This window comes from Lupinus angustifolius, chromosome LG19 (genome assembly GCF_001865875.1).
Source record: "Lupinus angustifolius cultivar Tanjil chromosome LG19, LupAngTanjil_v1.0, whole genome shotgun sequence".
Classification (NCBI taxonomy): domain Eukaryota; kingdom Viridiplantae; phylum Streptophyta; class Magnoliopsida; order Fabales; family Fabaceae; genus Lupinus; species Lupinus angustifolius.
The window spans coordinates 4,411,498-4,417,776 of NC_032027.1; the positions used below are offsets into that span (position 1 = coordinate 4,411,498).

Genomic DNA, 6,279 nt, shown 5'->3' on the forward strand with positions numbered 1-6,279 from the left:
AGTATCATAATCTCTTACTTGAATATTTCTTCTTTGAGGTGTTGACTGTACCTTCCAATAAATTTCGTTCCTAGAAATAGAACTATTGACCTTTTGGTCTTTATGATAATTTAGTAGAATCTTATATCATTAGATCAACACATTGTTGGTTATCTCATAATTATATATGATATACCCCAAACATTAGTCAAGATAAGAAATTATCATATTCAAATTATATCATATTCTTATTGGGATGGAATCCCAACTTGGTGTCTCTAATCTTATCTCACCCAATAATATATTACTACCGCAAGGGGAAGAAAATATCATACATAAATGAATATTTTTTATTGGCATAATGAGATAAAAAATTTAAATAAGATTTGGGATACCAAGTTAAGGCATGTGATCACACTCTTTGCCCTAAAAAACCTATTACCAACTTTGTCCATTTTTTTCTATCTATCTTATTACAATACATAAAACAACTTTAAGTAAAGATTACAATTTCTTCTTTCTTTTCTTTTTCTTCAACTTAAGCAATCATTTAATATTTTTATTATACCATTGAGTACTTCATTCTTCAAAGGTTATCTGTGTGCTTGAATTTTGCTTCTGTAATCCACATGAAAAACAACCACAACAATCGAATTCTTCCATTTTGACCAAATAATTTTAAAAAGGAAATACAGCTGGAAGGCAATGTTAGTGACTTAGAATTGTGAAGAATAACAACTGTAATTTTTTAATTTTTTAATATACGAGATGTATAATCTTCCACATGTTCCTTTTATCACTAGTATATATAATAAGTAATATTCCCTTTCTCGAGTTTAGATAATGAGTCTGACTAACAAATATGTTGATGACATTGTTTAAAATTAAGAGAGGGACAAATTTTGTTTTAAAAATATAATTTAAGATTTTAAATATTAAATATACAATTTTAATACAACCTATCTAATTTATAAATCCTAAAACAATTTTTATATTTTTAAACAATATCTCTAAGTAACTGTTAGCATTCTCCTTGAATAATTGTGCACATAAAGATTTAGAAGAACCTTTCTTGTGAAAAAAAGAATAATGGTATTTTTATTTTTCTTCTTGGAGGGTGGATTTGATACCGATTTCAAGCACAATAATTTCTTATACGCATCAATTGTCAATGAGATCTTTCGAATTCCAAATAGGGATCTCGTGGCTATCCAATCGATATCTTAGCTAAGTTCTAATGTTTTTTTATAGCAATGTTGAATCAATTGTCAATTTCCATTGTTGAAAAAGATAAAAATCATTTTATTCTTGTCTCCCTAATTAGTTAGTGTACCTTCCAACCAGCTTAATTGGAAGATCAATAAAATCGTGAGATATTATTACATGAGTTTAAAATCTGTGTACTAACAGTGTAAAATTCAGCATTTCATCCATTATTGATTTGTATTACTTTTGTTTGAGAGTCAATAATAATTAATAAATCAATGGTAGATGATTGACTAACAGTATAAAAAAGACTTACCCTGTCATTATATACATATTAAATCCTTATTACATATAAACGTCTAATTCAAATATCGTTTATGTTCAAATTTCGATAGTAATACTCTTTCACTTTAAATAAACAAAAAAACTTGATCTTTAAAAATAGTTCAGTCTACAACAATAACAATAAGAAGAATGAACAATCCATCAAACTTAATATACTAGGTTAGAAAACATTGTACATCTTAAAGAGAATTTGAGAGAAAATTTTATTAATATATCTCTAGATATGATAAATATGAGAAATAGTGATTAGAGAATGTGTATAATAAAATTTATATAGGTGCTAATCTCTAAGCTTGTAACTAAAACTCTAACAAATCTAAGTAACTCAACTTATCGACACATTTTTTTTAATAATTATCTAGTAACCATGGTCAATTTTATGATTGTAGGTAAGGATCAAAATAGGTTAAATGACCATTAGAGACTCATGGTATGTTAGAAACTTGGTTGGCCCTACATGTTTAAAAAAGGTAAGGTATAGTCTTCTTTTAAAATTTTGCTTACCTTATTATACTAGACTTTACTACTTTAGGTCGGTAAGAGTCCTAATAGGATAGCCTATCTATTTATAATATATATAATTTCTTTTTTACTAATTTATTATATACTAAAATCCTAAAATTTTGAAGGCTAAAGAAATAACTCAACAACAATAAATTAACAGGTCCATGCTCAATCCTCATCTCCCTTCTCACACTAAATCACCATAAGTGTGTAACTTACACGTATGAATTTTTGTTCTTCTCATTCGGTAGACCCTTGCAATGCATCATTGCTACTATCATTTGCCATCAATGCCTTCCATCTATATAGTTGAAAGCTACTTTTCTTGGTATTACTATTAATTTTCTATCATTCAGATAAGTAACTAATCTCATTTAGAATACATGGTTGTTCATTCTAATAAGTATCATTCTCAGAAATTAAACTTTCACATTTTGATTATTATAAGAATTTAGTAATACCTTACATAATTTAATCATCATATTATTGGTATTTGAAAATTAATTTAAATATATGTTTCGATACCTATTTGAATGCCTTATGATGTAGTAGCCTTTTAGATAGGTGATAAGCCAAACAAACATTTAAATTTAAATAGGCTAGGTCATGCCTAGAAGAAAGCTAGTTATTACAAGTAAATAGGCTAGCCTTGAGCCTAAAAGATCTCTTTAGTGAGATAGACCAAACTTATTGAATGCAAGGCCTAACCCTACCCATTTCCCCTTAGTTACAGGCGCCACAAAAAGTCACCAATTGCAACTATTATGTTAAGATTTATTTACATGAATGACTAAAGCCTTTTGTTTGGAAGAGTGGAGTCAGAGAAGAGAGAAAAAAAGGAAAAGAAAAGTTGAAGAGAAATGAGAAATATCTCCCATTTGGTTGAAAAACTTTCTTGAGAGAAAGTGAGAAGAGAAATTTACCCGAACAATAATCTGTTATCTCAAATGATGATTATGTCTCAAACCATATAAATTGAAAAAGTTAATTAAAATTATAATATTTATTTTAATTAATAATAAAACAACATTTTTAGGTATATTTTTCTTATTTTAGAGACATTTTTGTAATTTGAACTATAACATTATCACTCTCTTCTCATTTTCTATCCAATCAAACAAAATAAAAAATATATTTATATTCATTTTATCTCATTCTTCTCTTATACTAAACATCACAAAAATCTACTTTATTTCTCTTTCTTACACTTTTTCTCTTCTTATTTTCTCTTGTCAACCAAACAAAACCTAAGCCTTCCTTTAGTTTGAGAGAGAAAGATGGGAAAGAAGAGGAAGGGAGAGAAATGTGAGAGAAAGTGGATTTTTCATCCATTTGGATGAGGAGAAAGAAGGGGGGGGATAAAAAAAATTTATGGATAGTTTCTCCAAAGATAAAAAAAAATGTGAGACCCACAAAAATTAACTTTCTCCAAAGATAAGAAGAGTAAAATTTATGAAAATGACAATTTTAATCTTTATTAATACAATAATACTTATTTTTTCTTTATTATTTAAGGATAGTTTTGTCTTTTAAAACATAATTTCATTATCTCTTCTCTTCTCTTTCTTCTTCATTTCTCTCATACCAAACAATATAAAAATCTACTCATTTTCTCACCTTTTTTTCTCTCTTTAAAGTCTTTCTCACATGTTTCTCTCTTCTCGTTTTCTTTCCTCAACCAAACAAAGCATAAATGTTTTAATACTAAGAACTAACAATGGGTGTGCCCCCCAAATGTGTTAGCAACAAAGGCACATCAAGTACATAATTATGGCGGGAGCATATATGTTATCTCATTGTTTTATACTACTCCATATGTTAGGAGGTATGATTAACCAAAAAAATATTTAAAATTACAATTGTAACTTAATAATAATTTTTTCAACCAATAAGAAGTGATAATACAAAATGTGAGACATTAGATATACTCCCTAGAATGAAAAGGGTGTGGACTTTAAGAAACAATTGAACTATTAACATAGTCCACTTGATAAATAAAAATACGATTTAATATATACACTTGTAAATATATTTTTTATTGTCAGCAAATTATCCATCATTCATATATTAAAGAACATTGACTCTCAAACAAAAGTAATAAAAATCAATAGTGGATAATGTACCGACAATATAATTTTTTTTACACTAACAATACATAGATTTTAAACTCATAAAAATAAATTACCAACCAAATTAATCTAAATGGTAAGGATTCAACTCATATCACATAAAGATGTGATTTTGAATTTCCTTGCCCCAAAGTGTAGATAATCATAATAATATTTACATGGATTTAATATGTATATACTGATAGTATAAGTGTTTCTTTCATTGTTAACAAATCATTCACTATTCATATATTAACTATCATTGACTCTCAAACAAAAGTAATACAAATCAATAGTGGATAATATGCTGACAGTATAATTTTTTTACATTGACACTGCATAAATTTTAAACTCTATAATTTTTTTTTACACCAACGCACTACAATAAAATATCTTATTAGCCACTATTCTTTTGCCACACTAAATGACCTGTGTCTAGATTAATACTAAAATAAACTCATTAGCTACTTAGTTGAGCCCGTGTAAAAAAAAGCCCGTGTAAAAAAAAGCCTCAAAAACCCACACATATTTGTCCTATGTCTCACCATTTTCATTTTCCCTTTCTATTCCTTTTTTTACTCATATAAGCAAAGAAGCATTTGAAATTCCGAAAATAGGAGAAAAACCACCCCTCACCCAATCCTAATCCCAATCCCAAGTCTTCTATCTCTGTCCGCGACTTCACTTCTTCCTCTTCCTCTTTTCCATGGCGTTTAGGAGATTTATCGCTTCTCTTCACTTCTCGCTCTAGTTCCCATGTATCATTCTCAATGTTTCTACCTCCATGGTGTTGCTCCACGAGACTTCCAAAAGGTTAACCGTTAACGTTTTTACATTTCTACTCATTCTTTTCAAATTTGATCTGTATTTTGATATAGAAATAAGATGTGTTGGATTTGACCATTGTTAGGTTTTTTAGGTGCAAACCCATGGAATTGAGTTTTGATTTTAGTGGACCACTTCGATGAATTGGAGAATTTATGATTTCCTTTTTTTGTTGTAGTTAATGCTTCTTGAAATAGTGAGGTGAAAGCTTCAATCAACTAGTTCCTATAATCAACAATTCAGTTATAGCTTCAACCAACTAGTTCCTACAAAGCTTCACTCTTCAATCACTCAAATCTAGGTTCAAACTTCAAATCCCTTAATCTGTATGGATACTTTTATTTTTCCGCTGATATAAAATTGTTTGCATGTTACTCTATATTTTATTTGTGTAAATAATTTTTTTGTAGTATGTCCTTTGAAGTTAATCTAAAGACATGTGAAATTGTTTATTTAAAATTCGCTAAATCTTAAAGAGACCGTCATAGGTTTAAAGTTCCTTTGAGAGACTATAAACAATGTGAACTCTTTCAGCATTGTTGTAATTTCTAGCCTCAAGCATTTTTGCTATGCTTATGAACTCTAAGGAGGAGGAGACTGAGCCTGAATAAGTTTCATTTGAGACATGATGGATGTTCTTGAGAGTCACAAAGTGAAGAATCTCCTCAAGAACCTCGTGTTGGATTCTTGCACCTAAAGGGTTTGAATCCACTATGATCAGTACTCCCTTCACTTTAATGTTCACGGCTTCTACTTCTTTGTATGCATGCAGTCTCTAATGCTTAAGTGGTTATCTGGAAATTGTTTTAACTGTCATAGTGGATTGGAACTATGTTTACTCCAGTTCTCCACCTTATATAGTTTTGCCAGATAAGGTTATTGTTTATTGTATAAGTTACTTTCCTTAAGGTCTATTTGTATGCCCTACAATTGTACATGGAATTATTTGTTTGAACCACCAAGCTGTGCTGATACTATGTACTATAAAATTGTATATATATATATACATCTAATTACGTTGTCCTGTGAACTTGTGTTGGAAGATTGGCGAGGACAAGGGAAATGGTTCTCCCTTATCTTCCAAGAAGTTAGTTTCTGAGCATTCAGAAGAAGAGGTATTGTGAGTCCTACTTTGGCAGAAAAGCTTCCTTGTTTCTACTGGCTAACTTGTATTTTACTTATGACATTTTTTATTTCACTCTTTGCATCTATTTTTTTATGAAGCATTTTTGCTTAAAATAAACTTAAGCATGTGCATTGTTATCTAAAATCCCTGTATTAAACATTCTCTCACAATTCTGACTTCTTAGTT

The 6,279-nt window shown here is 29.1% G+C and overlaps 1 long non-coding RNA gene across 1 annotated transcript; it reads left to right on the forward strand.

The window, feature by feature from the left end:
- On the forward strand, window positions 4,769-5,665 carry LOC109334461. Its single transcript, XR_002106100.1, has 3 exons — window positions 4,769-4,955; window positions 5,165-5,293; window positions 5,591-5,665. It is a non-coding gene; the product is annotated as an uncharacterized LOC109334461 (long non-coding RNA).